The sequence below is a fragment of the Lutra lutra genome, chromosome 12 (assembly GCF_902655055.1).
Source record: "Lutra lutra chromosome 12, mLutLut1.2, whole genome shotgun sequence".
In the NCBI taxonomy this organism is placed as follows: Eukaryota; Metazoa; Chordata; class Mammalia; order Carnivora; family Mustelidae; genus Lutra; species Lutra lutra.
Window position 1 is genome coordinate 63305235 of NC_062289.1, and position 18028 is coordinate 63323262.

Here is an 18028-nt window from a genome sequence, read left to right on the forward strand (position 1 = left end):
AGAGTTTACCTAAGTGCCTGCATGATATTACTGCTTTGGCATCCATCATGGGTGGCCAAGCAGCCTGCAAGACTTGAACTGAAACTAGTGCCCCCCCTCCCCTGCCCTTGAGCACATGCCTAGATAACAGTCCACAGAGTGACAAGCAAAGATGTAAGCCCCTGATAGTGATGTCCCAAGCAGCCTTTTGAGCAAGCCTCCCTTGGCTCCCAGGATCTTCTCCATGTGCCCTTAAATAAGACCCCATAGAACCAACCAAAACCACTCTTTTTGGATTGAATTGACCAATTTGATCTTATCCCAAAAACCCCAAAGCACTCCACCTGTGAACCCTAATAAAGGTGTGTGCCCTAGATCTTGCCGCTCTCTTTGTTCTCTGCCTTAACCATCCTGTATGGTCCCTAAAAGCATGCTGTGTACCTTTCCTAGGAGCTCTGGAGGGTGGAAGTGTGAACAGTGAGACTCCCATCAACAAAGGACAACAAGGGAATTGAAACAGAGATTTATAACTCATAAGTCCTAGAAAATGTGAAAAGATAATCTACATCTTTACTATTAGGGAAATAAGTATTGAAACCACAATGATACATCTCTCCACACTTAGGATGGCTATATTCAAGAAGAAAGATGAAGATGATAACAAATGTGGGTACTACTGGGATTGCAGAATGGAGCAGACATTTTAGAAAACAGTTTGGCAGTTTTTCTAAAAGTCGACGTAGAGTTATGATACGTCCCAGCAATTCCACCCCTAATTGCTCTTAAGTAATTCTACCCAAAAGAAATGAACACGTAAATCATACAAAAACTTTATGAATGTTCATAGCAACCGTCCTCATTATAGTCAAAAAGTGAAGACAACTCAAATGTCCACCAATGGATAAGTAAAACAAAAGGTGGTGCATTCATATGATATAATATACTTCATCCATAAAAAGGAATGAAGTACTGATATGTGTTAGCACATGGATGAACATTGAAAACATTGCCCAGTGAAAAAAGCTGGACATGACATATTGTGTATTGTATAATTCTATTTGTATGAATATCCTGAATAGGCAAATTTGTAGAGACAGAAAGTGGATTAGTGGTTGCCAGAGGCCGGGGATGGGAAAACGGTAATTGACTACCCAATTGGTGTGGAATTTCCTTTTGGAGTGATGGAAGCATTCTGGATAGTGACTTAATAGTAGTGATAGTTGTGCAACATTGTTAATATACAAAAAATGATGAATTGTGTTATGTGAATTTTATTTCAATTAAAATAACTTAAAAAACAAAGAATAAACCCAAAACTATTGTTGCGCATACATGTAGCCAAAACTCTAAATTAGCACAGAGAAAAGCTGAAAAAAATAGAGTCAACAAATTTCTATTGGTGCTTTGGATTTACTTAGGAGAGCCAAGAAAAGATATACTCGGGCTTATGTGGTACATTTCTGTGTCATGGAAATTTTTCTGGCTCTGGTATGTGAATCAATTGGTGTTATTCATATCAGTGTGGCTTCAGAAATGGTTAAAAGATAATTTTTTAAAAAGGGGGTAAAAATCATGGCACTCATACAGAGTATGAACACATGTTAAAACACATTGAAACACGTTTCTGAACCCATGTTAAAATATTTTAACTCATGAGGGAACCAACAGATATTATAACCAGTCAAAAAAAATGCAAAAGAACAGACACAGGCATATAGATTGGAAAAACTGAAATACCCAAGGGCACAGAGAGGCTTTGGGCATGAAGGTCTCAAAGTTCATGTTGCTGACAACAAGACAGGATTCCTTGCCTGGTTGACCTTCTCTTGACAATTGTGACCTTGTCACTTTTGAAATTCCAGAGAGTTGTTTAGAAGAGTATTTTTATTTTAGGTGTGTCTGAAGGGCCCTCAAAATTAAATTTAAACAAGAATCTTCTAGTAGTGGTGATATGTCCTTTGTACTTCATGCTAGCAGGAGGTACATGACTGTGATTTGTCCCATTTGATCACTTGAATAAGACCATATCTGCCAGGCTATTCTCTTCCCCTTTGTAACCGGGGGGGAGGGTAGAGAGGTAAAATGGATTGGGATGGCATAGAGGTATAACGGGATGCTGTGAATATCTCATTCCTCACAAATTTCATCCTCTAGTTTTAGCATTCTTTGGTATTTCTTGGAGTGTCAAATGGTAATTTTCTAATCCATCATTCCTTTGACCTTTATTATTTAGCATTTTACTGAAAGGAAAAACTTTATTCTCTCTGCCTCTGCTTATTCACATATGTACTTATAACAATATAAGCTCTATGGACTCCTATTTTATTCAGTGAATAATAATCCATTACTATCATTATTTAGTTTAATACTCAAATTCCCAGATTTGGATAGTGGAAGCCCCTTCAAATTGACTTTTATGTCCTTTTAACATGTCTCCATTATTATTTCTTTCTTCCCTTCCTTCTTTCTTTCTTTCTCTTCTTTCTCTTTCACACTTAGTTTCTTATACTACACAATGGTCCAGACGTAACTCAAATCTCTTTCCCCAGTACCAGAATCAACTATTTCCCCCAAGGAGCCCCATTACATTTAGTGGAAAATGATATTTAAATACTAATACTTAGTGGTAAGCGTACTTATTGATTTGGGTGGTCATTGCTCCTATTCTCCTGTGTACACCCTCTTTGCCACACTTGAGCTATGACACTGCATTCTGCCACAGAGATGCCCTTTCACTCTACTTGGGCTTCAGCATTCCTATTCAAGTCTCTTGCTGGGGTTCTCACACATGGCCCTGGTCTACTGCCAGCATTGAATCCTGAAGTGCATGCCTCCCACTTGGCTTTGACACTTGGCACTGGGCTACACAAACACCTTTTCACTTTGATTGGGCTCTGTGGATCTGGGCAATATTTTGTGGCTAGTTGGGAATGCCACTATCTTAGGAAAGAGAGGCCCACTCCTAGTGGTATAGTTTTCAACAAAGCATATATATATGCTTGTGACAGGAATGTAAGTATTATATCTTTCAGATAGCTAGGGTCACATACAGATTGACAACAAATAAGTTCAATGTTTTAGAAATAGCTTTCTAGCTCTGATATGCAAATGAATGGTTATTCTGTATCACCTTTTATAAGAGTTAACACATCCAGATCTGTTCAAGTGACAAGAGATAATTTTTCCCCCCGGAGTAGAAAGAGTTGCGGTAAAACTATTCAGCTTATGACAAAGCATAAAATGTTTAAAATTCGAAGTGCTCAGGAGAACATTAAGAGATCATTATGAATCATTTCTTTCTTGTGAAAATGCTAGATAAATATGATCACAGAGTCTTAGAAATTCTTTTTCTTTTTCCACCATTATTCTTTCCCTTTTTTAAATAACTTTACCTTTCCATTTAAAAAGTGATTTAATTTTTTACTAGAGAAATTAAAATTACTATTACTAAGAGTTTTTTAAAAATCTTTCCTTATAAGCTTCCATGAAGCAGTTGGAAAATTCCTCAGTTATATTTTGGAAGGAAAGTTCGAGCATTCTTTTTTTTTTTTAATTTTATTTTTTATAAACATATATTTTTATCCCCAGGGGTACAGGTCTGCGAATCGCCAGGTTTACACACTTCACAGCACTCACCATAGCACATACCCTCCCCAATATCCATAACCCCACTCCCCCTCTCCCAACCCCCCTCCCCCCATCAACCCTCAGTTTGTTTTGTGAGATTAAGAGTCACTTATGGTTTGTCTCCCTCCCAATCCCATCTTGTTTCATCATATGATCTCCCTGATATGAGGGAGAGGAGATGCAACATGGGGGGTTAAGGGGGTAGGAGAAGAGTAAGTTCGAGCATTCTAAAATTTTCTGTGACTTGATTTACCCACCCAGTGTCCCATGACAGAATCATCAATGAGTCAGTTAATAAAGATTCTCTTTTTTTTTTTTTAAGATTTTATTTATCTGACAGAGAGAGATCACAAGTGGGCAGACAGGCAAGCAGAGAGAGAGAGGAGGAAGCAGGCTCCCTGCAGAGCAGAGAGCCCAATGTGGGACTCGATCCCAAGACCCTGAGATCACGACCCGAGCTGAAGGCAGAGGCTTAACCACTGAGCCACCCAGGTGCCCCATAAAGATTCTCTAAAGAGTAGATTTTCTTACTGTTTTTGGTATCCAACATTGCATACATAATATATTATTTTATACGGAATAAAAACAGGTAGAATTCCTAGTCTTACCCAATGAGGCAATCTCCTCTTGGAATTTCACGTGTGTCAAAACAGAATGGCAGTATCTTAGGGAGTATGTGTCAATGGTTTTCTGAAATTTTTGTGTCAGAGCATATGGTAAGAGCCATCAAAGAACTATGCTTCTTTTCTTTATAGTAAAAAGAAGCTTTGAGTGGTTACTAAACTGGAATAACATTAAGGTTTGCCATTTTTTAGGAGGAAAATAACTCCCTGCTTGATTATAGAGGCAGAGCCTGGACTTTAAAATAATGTTTTGTTTTATTTGAGACAGAAATGTTGTAAATGCTGGATTTCCTTTGAAATGAAGAGCAAAGTTCAGTTGAAAAAGCTAACAACCATATTTCCGAAAATAAACCCTAAGGGTGATCAAGAAAAACATCAAAATGATGCAATCTCTGTAACTTAGAAAACAAGCTGCCCTGACATGTTGAAAGGAAAGCCTTTGGGAAAGAATTTTGTGCTTTAACAAGCTTTTCATTAAAGATGTTAACTACAAGATAGATTCTTATTTTGAGAACCAAATATTTAAACAACTTTTGGAAATTATTTGGAATAGTTCAGAATAAAATGATATGTCTCTCTGTTTCTCCCCAGACTTTCCCTGCTGGATTTGCAGCTGGGCCTTAGCGTGGTGATGTGAGGGCAACACTTCACTCCCCCTGTATTGCTAGGTCTAATTCAGTAACACTGGTAGGCTGGATATTTTTGTAATTTTTATTTTAACTCTCTTAAAATAATCCTGAAGGCTTGGGGGGAGTAGCTGTTGGGAATTCAGACACAAACCACATATATTCATCCTGGAAATGGGTGCCCAGGTTATGAAGTCAAAGACCCTGGTTGAAGACAGCCGTGTGACCTAGCCAAACCACATCGCCTTTTTGAACTTTGGTTTCACCACTTGGTTTTCACCACTTGGTTTACCATTTTCAAACTGCGATTGTGAATATTAGATAAAATAGCTCATGCTGAAAAAAAAGTTTCATCCGTGAGATATACCGTGATAGCTGTTGCCATTGTCCTTGCTGTTAGGATCAGCCCACAGAGTTGACACTGGGGCGGCTCACAGTGTGAACTTCCTGCTATTCCCAGCAGCCTGGACTCCCTAGAATGCAGTACTGCTGTGGCACACCCACAGGGGATAGGGCAGTGTCCTGAATTAAGCACGCAAAAATAAAATTCAGGAATGGGAAACGGGAAGGAGAAGTGGTGTACTAAACAGGAGTTGATGTCTACGAGTTCCATGAAGCAGTCAGAGGTTTGCTATGAGGTTCAGCGTTAGGAGGGATCCTGGATCTGTCCAGCACTGGTGCAGCTCTCTCCCCACACGTATGAGATCTGGGGACCGGCGTCCGGCTGTATTTCTAGTATCATCCAGATGTTAGTCTTCTCTTTCACTTTTTCTTCTCCTCCAACCCCCACTTACACTATACCAGCAAATAGTGTAAGGCAACCAGGGATGAGAGACTGAGAAAAAGAAAACTAGAGCAATACAGCACCACCACTCCCTGATGGATAAAGGAATGGTGTATCCTTGGCCGCATAAGCAGGATAACAGGATGAGACAGTGGCAGGAAGATAGTCCTTGGTGGGGAGAGAAACCTGCTTCTCAGGGCAGGGGACCCAAGCAGATGCCACCACCTTGCTCCTTGGCTGGCCATGCTTCCTTTCTGTTCTCCACTCTTCATTTGCCTCTTGTGGTCAAAAAGTGTCTTTTTAAGAAAGGATGAATACCCAAGTTTTGTAGCAACATGGACGGGACTGGAAGAGATTATGCTGAGTGAAATAAGTCAAGCAAAGAGAGTCAATTATCATATGGTTTCACTTATTTGTGGAGCATAACAAATAGCATGGAGGACAAGGGGAGATGGAGAGGAGAAGGGAGTTGAGGGAAATTGGAAGGGGAGATGAACCATGAGAGACTATGGACTCTGAAAAACAATCTGAGAATTTTGAAGGGGTGGGGGGGTGGGAGGTTGGGGGCACCAGGTGGTGGGTATTGTAGAGGGCACGGATTGCATGGAGCACTGGGTGTGGTGCAAAAATAATGAATATTGTTATGCTGAAAAAATAAAAAAATTAAAAAAATTTAAAAAAAAGTGTCTTTTTATTATACCACTATGTATAGTTTAAATTCCTTGAGGTCATCTGTGTCTTGGCATATCCTCCTTTGCTAATTCTGCATACAATCTTAACATTTGTGGAAGAGCTGTGACAGGTAGCCACAGAAACCATGCTCTAAATAGTAACAGAAGATTGTTTTTTAACGTAGGAAAATGAACTCTCTTTTATTTTGGTTTCTTTTTTTAGCCTTTATTTTTTAATTTAATTTTCTTTTTTTCAGTGTTCCAAGATTCATTGTTTAGTTTTTATATTTTACTATTTTTTTTTTGCCTGTGCCAGGGTAATTGAAATTTTTTAAATGATATTCTTTTTCTTTTTTTTTTTTTTTTTTTTTTTTTTTTTTTTTTTTTTTAAAGATTTTATTTATTTATTTGTCATAGAGAGAGAAGCGAGAGTGAGCACAGGCAGACAGAGTGACAGGCAGAGGCAGAGGGAGAAGCAGGCTCCCTGCCGAGCAAGGAGCCCGATGTGGGACTCGATCCCAGGACGCTGGGATCATGACCTGAGCCGAAGGCAGCTGCTTAACCAACTGAGCCACCCAGGCGTCCCTGATATTCTTTTTCTTAAATATAATTTTATTTGACCTATTCAGTGTTCCAAGATTCATTGTTTATTCTTATGGAAACAGAAGTATCACTAAAATCAAGGCTGAGTAAATGCAGTACAGTCAGAAAAACAGGAAAGTCAAGAACAGAAAAACTATTTTACTATTAAGTTGAACTCTCTTTTAATAGCAGAAGAAAAGAAAAGCACGTGTGCTTAAAACAGGTGATTTCCACATCTAAGTCAGATTTAGGCCTCTGAAAATCACTACCAGTCCCAAAAATCCTTTTTAGAATATTTAACAAAAATAATAGCAATTCTATTTATTGGGTAAACAGTTTATATTAGAAAATATATAAAGTTATTTATACATGTGATTTCATTTAATTCATGGAACAACCCATCACTAAATGCTCATATGTGAAGAAACTGAGGCTTATAAGAGAGGCTGAGTCCCTTGCTCAATACTTGAAAAATAGACAAGTTGAGATGAGGAGCAGGTTTTTCTGCCTTCAAACCCGTGCTCCTCAAGTCCATCTGGAGACCATATATTAATTGTTACAGAAAATAATGTTGGTTGAAACATGTGTGGACAGGGCCTGCATGTGCCTTTGGGCCAGTTTTCTTGCTTTGTCTGTCATTCTGAGCACGCACTGTTCCTTTGGCCAAAGGGCACATAACTGCAGGAGGTGCTGAAATGAAGTATAGATGTGCAGGCGGGGTGTTCCTGGCATGCACATGAAATCACTCACAGTGTAGGATGGAACTGGAGCTGGGGAGACCAGAAGGGCCAGAGGCCTGCTCTCTCCATGCTGCCTCATTCCAGTGGGACTCCAATTCCTTGTCCTAGGGAAGAAAAAACTCCCTGACTGTTGCCACTCAAGGGCTAACCTGGCTAAAAGAGCTAGGCCATGGTGTTCTGTTGAACATAAACAATTTCCCAGAACATCAAAATCAGACAAAAATCACTAGGTGAGCATGATAAAGTGAATAAAAAATAAGATCACTACCTAATCATATCTGGACAAAAATGAAAACATGTGCAAATCACAAGTTCTTTCAAATGTCTTCCTCTCCCTGTTATGTGACAACTGCTTCCTCTTTACCACTTATAATTGTAGCTCCACTCTGCTTCTGCCAGTTCTTAACGAAAGCTATTAAAATACCACTTATAGAATTACGTAGTTCACAATCACATAGTTCACCCTCCCAACACCCAATCACCTAGCACAAGCCCAACCCCAATCATAGCATACCCCAACATCTTCCCTGAGATGCCCTAATTATTTCCATGGTGTGTGGCCAACCCTGGTGCAACAAGGACCAACAATCCTACTTTGTTTGGTGATAGGTGTCTTCTTGGTGGCCTTTGGCAGGTAGGCATGGGCAGTTCAAGGCTGGCTTCCGAGATCTTTACAGAGATGTGATCTGACACAATGGCTCTCTCACTAGTCTAAAGACATGTTGTTTCTTCTCAAGTCTTCAGCAAATTCATTGTCTCTTCAACAGGCTTGGGTCTCATTTCTCCAGAGTCTGAAGTTATTTGTAATTATCTCCCTAGTGGAGTCTGAATATGTGTGTGCATGTGTGCATTTGTTTTTTTTTTTCATATTTTATTTTATTTATTTTTTTAATCATTTTTTAAATTTATTTTCAGCATAACAGTATTCATTGTTTTTGTACCACACCCAGTGCTCCATGCAATCCGTGCCCTCTCTAATACCCACCACCTGGTTCCCCCAACCTTCCACCCCTCGCACCTCTTCAAACCCTTCAGATTGTTTTTCAGAGTCCATAGTCTCTCTTTGTTTTTAAACACAGAGTGGTGATGATCTACTGAATACTACTGAGTAGGCAGCATAAGGATGGATAATCAGTTACAGGCTAGACTTCCTAATATATAGTAAACATAACTATATACTATACTTAATATACAGTATACATAAGAGAATATAGTAACTGAATACATTTTAAATTCAATAACGTCCTATTTGATTAAATGAGTTGGAAAACTAGTGGAATATTTGGATCATCGTGCTCTCTAATATATGCTTAAGTGTAGTATTACTTGCAAAATTAATACTTGCTAAAAATTACCTAGGTTATCAAGGATTGAAGGTGATGTTAAGTTAGATTAGAAGATAGGACAAAGAGTAGAAGAAATTAGGTTGGCTAATTATAACAATATAACCACAAAAGATGAAAGGAGGAAGAAATGAAAGTAAAAGTAGGTTTTATTGTTCTGAACTCAAGGCCTTTGCCTTTCTGTCTTTCCTCTGACCCTAGAGGTCCCAATCTCCCCATGTGGTCCCACCATGCTGCTGTTTTTAGTTTTGTCTTGAAAGGACTCTGGATCAGGAAATCAAGAGTGGACCAAATATTAAAGAGGACAAGATACTTATATCAGTAAGTTAAGTGAGGAGCCTCGGCATTTCAGGAAAATCTATGCCTGCAGGTACCTACTGCCAATCCAGTCCCATTGATCTTAATGTATTAATCTCATCTTGTATAAACTCTGGAGCAAGTCTTTCTCCTTGACTCTGTGCCTATGTTCACTTGTGTCCTCTCCTGACTCATCCCAGGTTGTGCAGTCTCACCTGCCCTTCCCCACCTCTTCTTCCCTGAGTCTGATCTGTCAGTGTGTCACCCAAATAAAGGTCTCTCTCTGTTTCTTGCTGGTAAAAATTAGGAAAGCATTGTTTTATCCATCTATTGTGACCCACAATGGTTGCCCCCATATTTTATTACCTGTAATTCACATTTTAGTAATTTATTATATTCTGTACTGTTGTGAAGAAAATTATTAATAGTGTAAAATAAATTGCTTTCAAGTTTCACAGAAGAGTAGTATGGTTGGCAGAAAACTGGTCCCCAAAGATGTCCACATCCTAATCCCCAGAGCTTGTGAATGTGTTACTTCATATGGCAAGGGGAACTTTATTTTGTTTTATTATTAATTTCTTTTCAGCGTAACAGAACTCATTGTTTATGCACCACACCCAGTGCTCCATGCCATATGTGCCTTGCATAATACCCACCACCTGGCTCCCCCAAACCGCCCACCCTCCACCCCTTCAAAACCTTTAGATTGTTTTTCAGAATCCATAGTCTCTCATGGTTCATCTCCCCTTCCAACTTCCCTCAACTCCCTTCTCCTCTCCATCTCCCTATGTCCTCCATGTTATTTGTTATGCTCCACAAATAAGTGAAACCATATGATAATTGACTCTCTCTGCTTGACTTATTTCACTCAGCATAATCTCTTCCAGTCCCGTCCATGTTGATACAAAAGTTGGGTATTCATCCTTTCTGATGGAGGCCTAATACTCCATAGTGTATATGGACCACATCTTCCTTATCCATTCTTCCGTTGAAGGACATCGTGATTCTTACCACAGTTTGGCGACTGCAGCCATTGCTGCTATAAACATTGGGGTACAGATGGCCCTTCTTTTCACTACATCTGTATCTTTGGTGTAAATACCCAGTAGTGCAATTGCAGGGTCATAGGGAAGCTCTATTTTTAATTTCTCAAGGAATCTGCACACTGTTCTCCAAAATGGCTGCCCCAACTTGCATTCCCACCAACAGTGTAAGAGGGTTCCCCTTTCTCCACATCCTCTCCAACACATGTTGTTTCCTGTCTTCCTAATTTTGGCCATTCTAACTGGTGTAAGGTGGTATCTCAATGTGGTTTTAATTTGAATCTCCCTGATGGCTAGCGATGATGAACATTTTTTCATGTGTCTGATAGCCATTTGTATGTCTTCATTGGAGAAGTGTCTGTCCATGTCTTCTGCACATTTTTGACATGATTATCTGTTTTGTGTGTGTTGAGTTTGAGAAGTTCTTTATAGATCCTGGATATCAGCCTTTTGTCTATACTGTCATTTGTAAATATCTTCTCCCATTCCGTGGGTTGCCTCTTTGTTTTGTTGACTGTTTCCTTTGCTGTGTAAAAGCTTTTGATCTTGATGAAATCCCAAAAGTTCATTTTCACTTTTGTTTCCTTTGCCTTTGGAGAGATATCTTGAAAGAACTCAACATAACATTTTAACAATATTTATTCTTCCAATCCATGAACATAGAATGTTTTTCCATCTCTTTGTGTCTTTCTCAATTTCTTTTATAAGTGTTCCTTAGTTTCTAGGGTACAGATCTTTTACCTCTTTAGTTAGGTTTATTCCTAGGTATCTAATGGTCTTGGTGAAGCTGTGAATGGGAAACATTCCTTAATTTCTCTTTCTTCAGTCGCTTTGTTAGTGTATAGAAATCTGATTTCTTTGCATTGATTTTGTGACTTGCCACTTTGCTGAATTGTGGTGTAAGTTCTAGCAATCTCGCTACTTGGCTGAATTGTGGTATAAGTTCTAGTCTTTTGAGTTTTCCACATGAAGTATCATGTCGTCTGAGAAGAGAGAGAGTTTGACTTCTCCATTGCCAATTTGAATGCTTTTATTACTTTTTGTTGTCTGGTTGTCGATGCTAGGATTTCTAGTATTATGTTGAACAATAGTGGTGAGAGTGGGCATAACTGTCGTGTTTCTGATCTTAAGGGAAAAGCTTTTCCCCACTGAGAATGATATTTGCCATGGGCTTTTCATAGATGGCTTTTATCATTTTGAGGCATGTTCTCACTATCCTTATTCTTTGAAGAGTTCTAATCAGGAAAGGATACTCTCTTTTGTCAGGGGCTTTCTCTGCATCTATTGAAAGGATCATAGGGTTCTTGTCTCTTTCTTTTTTTTTTAAAAAGATTTTATTTATTTATCTGACAGAGACAGAGAGATCACAAGTAGGCAGAGAGAAAGGACAAGAAGCAGGCTCCCCACTGAGCAGAAAGCCTGATGCGGAGCTCGATCCCAGGACCCTGAGACCATGACCTGAGCCGAAGGCAGGGGCCTTTACCCACTGAGCCACCCAGGTGCCCCGTTGTCTCTTCTTTTGTTAATGTGCTTTAATGTTGAATCATCATGCGGCCCAGGAATAAATCCCACCTGGTCATGGTGAATAATTCCTTTAATGTACTGTTCAATTCTATTGGGTAGGATCATGGTGAGTTTTTTGGCATCCATTGTTCATCAGAGATATTGGTCCATATTCTACTTTTTGAAGTGGTCTTTGTCTGGTTTGGGGATTGAGGTAATGCTGGCCTCATAGAACAAGTTTGGAAGTTTTCCTTCCATTTCTGTTCTTTGAAACAGCTTCAGTGGAATAGGTATGATTTCTTCTTTAAATATTTGGTAGAATTCTCCTGGGAATCCATCAGACCCTGAACTCCTGTTTTTTGGGAGGTTTTTGATTACTGCTTCAATTTCATTACTCGTTATTGGACTCATTCAGTTTCTTTACTCATTATTCAGACTGTCTATTTCTTTCTGTTTCAGTCTTGGTAGTGTATAAGTATCCCAGAATGCATCCATTTTTCCAGACTGCCTAGTTTGTTGGTACATAACCACTGATAGTAAGTTCTAACAATGGTCTCGGTTTCCTTATTAGTCGTGATCTCTCCCCTTTCATTCATTATCTTATTAACTTGAGTCCTTTCCTCTTTTCTTTTGGATAAGTCTGGCTAGTGGTTTATCAATCTTATTAATTATTTCAAAGAACCAGCTTCTAGTTTTGATGATCTGTTCTACTGTTTTTCTGGTTTCTATTTCACTGATTTTTGCTCTAATCTTTATTATTTCTCTTCTTCAGCTTGGTTTAGGCTTTATTTGCTGTTCTTTTTCCAGCTCCTTTAAGTAGAGGGTTAGCTTGTGCATTTGGGATTTTTCTAGTTTTTTTTTTTTTTTTTTTTTTTTTTTTTTGAGAGAAGCTTGGATGGCTGTGTATTTCCCTCTTAGAACTGCCTTTGCAGTATCCGATAGGTTTTGAACCAATGTGCTTTCCTTTTCATTAGTTTCAATGAATTGTTTAAGTTCTTCTTTAATTTCCTGGTTGACCCATTCACACTTTAGCAGGATGCTCTTTAACCTCAAAGTGCTTGAGTTCCTTCCAAACTTTTTCTTATGAATGAGTTCCAGTTTCAAAGACTCATGGTCTGAAAAATATACAGGAAATAATCTCAATCTTTTGATATTGTTTGAGACCTGATGTGTGACCAAATATTTGGTCTATTCTGGAGAAAGTTCCATGTACACTTAAGAAGAATGAGTATTCTCTTGTTTTGGGGTGGAATGTTCCATATATATCTGTGAAGTCCATCTGATCCAATGTGTCATTCAAAATTCTTGTTTCTTTTTTGATCTTCTGCTTAGATGATCTGTCCATTGCTGTGAGTGCAGTGTGAAGTATCCTAGTATTAATGTATTATTATCAATATGTTTCTTTATTTTGGTTTTTAATTGGTTTATGTTGTTGGCTGCTCCTATGTTGGGGGCATAGATACTTACAATTCTAGATCTTCTTGTTGGATAGAACCTTTAAGTATGACATATTGTCCTTCTCCATCTTTTACAGTCTTTAGTTTAAAATCTAATTTGTCTGATATGAGTATTGCTACCCCAGCTATCTTTAGCAGTCCGTTGGCATGATAAATGGTTTTTCATCCCCTTGCTTCAACCTGGAGGTATCCTTAGGTTTCAAAATGAGTCTGTCGTTGTATCTAATTCTGAATATGGATGGGTCATGTCTTCATATCCAATCTGCAACCCTGTGCCATTTCATGAGAGCTTTTAGGCCATTTGCATTGAGAGTGACTATTGAAAGACATGATCTTAGTGCCATCATATTGTCTGTAAAGTCCCTTTTTCTATAGATTGTCTCTGTAAATTTGTGTTCTGTATTACTCTTGTGGTTTTCCTCTTTCAAAGAATCCCCCTTAATATTTCTTGAAGGGCCAGCTTGGGAGTCACAAACTCTTTCAGTTTCCTGCCCGTCTTGGAAGGTTCTTGTCTCCTCATCTATTCTGAATGACAACCTTGTTGGATAAAGTATCCTTGGCTGCATGTTATTCTCATTTAGTACACTGAATATTTCTTGCCAGCCCATTCTGCCTTGCCACATCTCTGTGGACAGGTCTGGTGTTATTCTGATGTTCCTCCCTCTCCATATAAGAAATCTCTTCCCCCTAGCTGCTCTCAGGATAGCTTCTTTGGCTCAAAGATTTGCATGTTTTACTATTATATGCCAGGGTGGTGGTCTGTTCTCATTGACCTTGGGAGGGATCCTCTCCACCTTGTGGACATGAATGCTTATTTCCTTTCCCAGAATAGGGAAGTTTCAGCTATGATTTTCTAAAATATACCTCCTACTCCTCTCTCGCTCTCTCTCTCTCCTTCACCCCCTCAGAAATCCCAATAATTCTGAAATTGTAACGTTTCATGGTGTTATCAATCTCTCTAAGTCTGTTCTTATTGTTTTTTAGCTGTTTATCCCAGTCCTTCTTGGCTTCCTTCCTTTCTATCATCTTATTTTCTAGCTCACTAATTTTTTCTTCTGCCTCATTTACACTGGCTGTTAGGGTATCCAGTTTAGACTGCACCTCACTCATAACATTTTTAAGTTCAACCTGCTTAGCTCTCATTTCTGCCCTTAGACTCTAACTAACTCAAATACATGGAGGTTAAAGAGCACCATACTAAAGAATGAATTGGTCAGAATTAAAGAAGACTTTAAAAAGTTCATGAAAATAAATGCCAATGAAAACAACAATTCTTCAAAACCTTTGGGACACAGCATAGGTGGTCCTAAGAGTGAAGTACATACCAATATGGGCCTTTCTCAAGAAACAATGATGGTCTCAAATATACAACCTAACCTTATACATAAAGGAGCATGAGGGAGAACATCAAATGAAGCGTAACACTAGCAGGAGATGAGAAATAATAAAGATCAGAGCAGAAATCAATGAAATAGAAACCAAAAGACCAGTAGAACAGATCAACAAGACTAGGACCTGGTTCTCTGAAATAATTAATTAGGTCAATAAACCTCTAGCCAGGCTTAGCCAAAAGAAAAGAGAAATGACTCAAATTAATAAAATCATGAATGAAAGAGGAAAGATCAGAAAAAAATCACCAAGAAAATACAAAGGATTTAAGAACATATTATGAGCAACTATATGTCAACAAATAAGATAATCTGGCATAAATGGAGGCAGTCCTATAAATTTATAAACTACCAAAACTGAAGCAAGAAGAAAGAAAACTTGAACAGACCTATAACCAACAAAGAAATTGACACAATAATTAAAAAAAAAAAAAGATCCCACTCAACAAACAAGGGTTCAGGGCTGGATGCAAAGGTGGTTCAACATCTGCAAATCAATCTATGTGAAAAATCACATTAACAGAAGGAAGGACATAAACAATATGATCCTCTCAATAGATGCAGAGAAAACATTGGACAAAGTACAGCATCCTTTCTTGATTAAAATTCTCCACAGTGTAGGGATAAAGAGAGCATACCTAAATACCATAAAAGCAATATATGAAAAGCCTACAGCAAATATCATTTTCAATGGGGAAAAATGGACAGCTTTTCTCCTAAGGTCAGGAATATGACAGGGATGTCCATTGTCACCACTGTTATTTGACATAGTACTAGAAGACCTAGCCTCTGAAATCACACAACAAAAACGCAGTAAAAGACTTTTCAAATTGGCAAAGAAGTCAAACTCTCACTCTTTGCAGATGACATCATACTCCACATAGAAAACCCAAAAGACTCCATCCCAAAATTGCTAGAACTCATACAGCAATTCATGTGCCAGGATATAAAATCAATGCACAGAAATCAGTTGATTTCTATACACTAACCGTGTGACTGAAGAAAGAGAAATTAAGGAAGGGATCCCAATAAAATTGCACCAAAAACCATAAGATACCTATAATACACTTAGGCAAGAAGGTAAAGCATCTGTACTCTGAAAACTACAGAAAGTGTATGGAAAAAATTGAAGAAGACACAAAGAAATGGACAAACATTCCATGCTCATGAATCGGAAGAATAAATATTTTTAAAATGTCTATGCGGGGCGCCTGGGTGGCTATGGGTTAAGCCTCTGCCTTCAGCTCAGGTCATGATCTCAGGGTTCTGGGATCGAATCCTGCATTGGGCTCTCTGCTCGACAGGGAGCCTGCTTCCTCCTCTCTCTCTCTCTGCTTGCCTCTCTGCTGACTTGTGATCTCTCTGTCAAATAAATAAATAAAATCTTTAAATGAATAAATAAATAAGATGTCTATGCAACCTAGAGCAATCTACACATGCAATGCGATCTGTATCAAAAACTGGGACAATATGGACATCACAGATATATTCAGAACATTCCATCCCAAAGCAACAGAATACACATTCTTCTCTAGTGCACATGGAATATTCTCCAAAAAAATCACATCCTGGGTCATAAATCAGGTATCAACTGGTATCAAAAGATTGTGATCATTCTCTGCATATTTTCAGACCACAATGCTCTGAATCTGGAACTCAGTCACAAGAGGAAATTTAGAAAGAACCCAAATACATGGAGACTAAAGAGCATCCCTCTAAAGAATGAATGGGTCAACCAGGAAATTAAAGAAGAATTGAAAAAATTCATGGAAACAAATGATAATGAAAACACGATTCAAAATCTGTGGGCAGTCCTGAGAGGAAAATATATAGCGATGCAAGCCTTTCTCAAGAAACAAGAAAGGTCTCAAATACACAACCTAACACTACACCTAGAGGAGCTGGAGAAAGAACAACAAAGAAAGCCTAAATCCAGCAGAAGAAGAGAAGTAATAAAGATCAGAACAGAAATCAATGAAATCAAAACCAAAAAAACAATAGAACAAATCAATGAAACTAGGAGCTGGTTCTTTGAAAGAATTAATAAGATTGATAAACCCCTGGCCAGACTTATCAAAATGAAAAGAGAAAGGACCCAAATAAATAAAGCCATGAATGAAAGAGGAGAGATCACAACCAACACCAAAGAAATACAAACTATTATAAGAACATATTATGAGCAACACTACACTAGCAAATTTGACAATCTGGAAGAAATGGATGCATTCCTAGAGACATATAAACTACCACAGCTGAATCAGGAAGAAATAGAAAGCCTGAACAGACCCATAACCAGTAAGGAGATTGAAACAGTCATCAAAAAATCCCCAAACAAATAAACAAAAAAAATCTCCAAACAAACAAGAGCCCAGGACCAGACGGCTTCCCAGGGGAATTCTACCAAACATTTAAAGAAGAATTAATTCCTATTCTCCTGAAACTGTTCCAAAAAATAGAAATGGAAGGAAAACTTCCAAACTCATTTTATGAGGCCAGCATCACCTTGATCCCAAAACCAGACAAGGATCCCATCAAAAAAGAGAATTACAGACCCGTATCCTTGATGAACACAGATGCGAAAATTCTCACCAAAATACTAGCCAAAAGGATCCAAGAGTACATTGAAAGGATTATTCACCACGACCAAGTGGGATTTATTCCAGGGCTGCAAGGTTGGTTCAACATCCACAAATCAATCAATGTGATACAATACATTAATAAAAGAAAGAACAAGAACCATATGACACTCTCAATAGATGCTGAAAAAGCATTTGACAAAGTACAGCATCCCTTCCTGATCAAAACTCTTCAAAGTGTAGGGATAGAAGGCACATACCTCAGTGTTATCAAAGTCACTTATGAAAAACCCACCACAAATATCATTCTCAATGGAGAAAAACTGAGAGCTTTTCTGCTAAGGTCAGGAACACGGCAGAGATGTCCATTATCACCACTGCTATTCAACATAGTACTAAAAGTCCTAGCCTCAGCAATCAGACAACAAAAAGAAATTAAAGGCATCCAAATTGGCAAAGAAGAAGTCAAACTACCACTCTTTGCAGATGATATGATACTATATGTGGAAAACCCAAAAGACTACACTCCAAGTCTGCTAGAACTTGTACAGGAATTCAGTAAAGTGTCAGGATATAAAATCAATGCACAGAAATCAGTTGCATTTCTTTACACCAACAACAAGACAGAAGAAAGAGAAATTAAGGAGTCAATCCCATTTTCAATTGCACCCAAAACCATAAGATACCTAGGAATAAACCTAACCAAAGAGGCAAAGAATCTGTACTCAGAAAACTAGAAAGTACTCATGAAAGAAATTGAGGAAGACACAAAGAAATGGAAAAATGTTC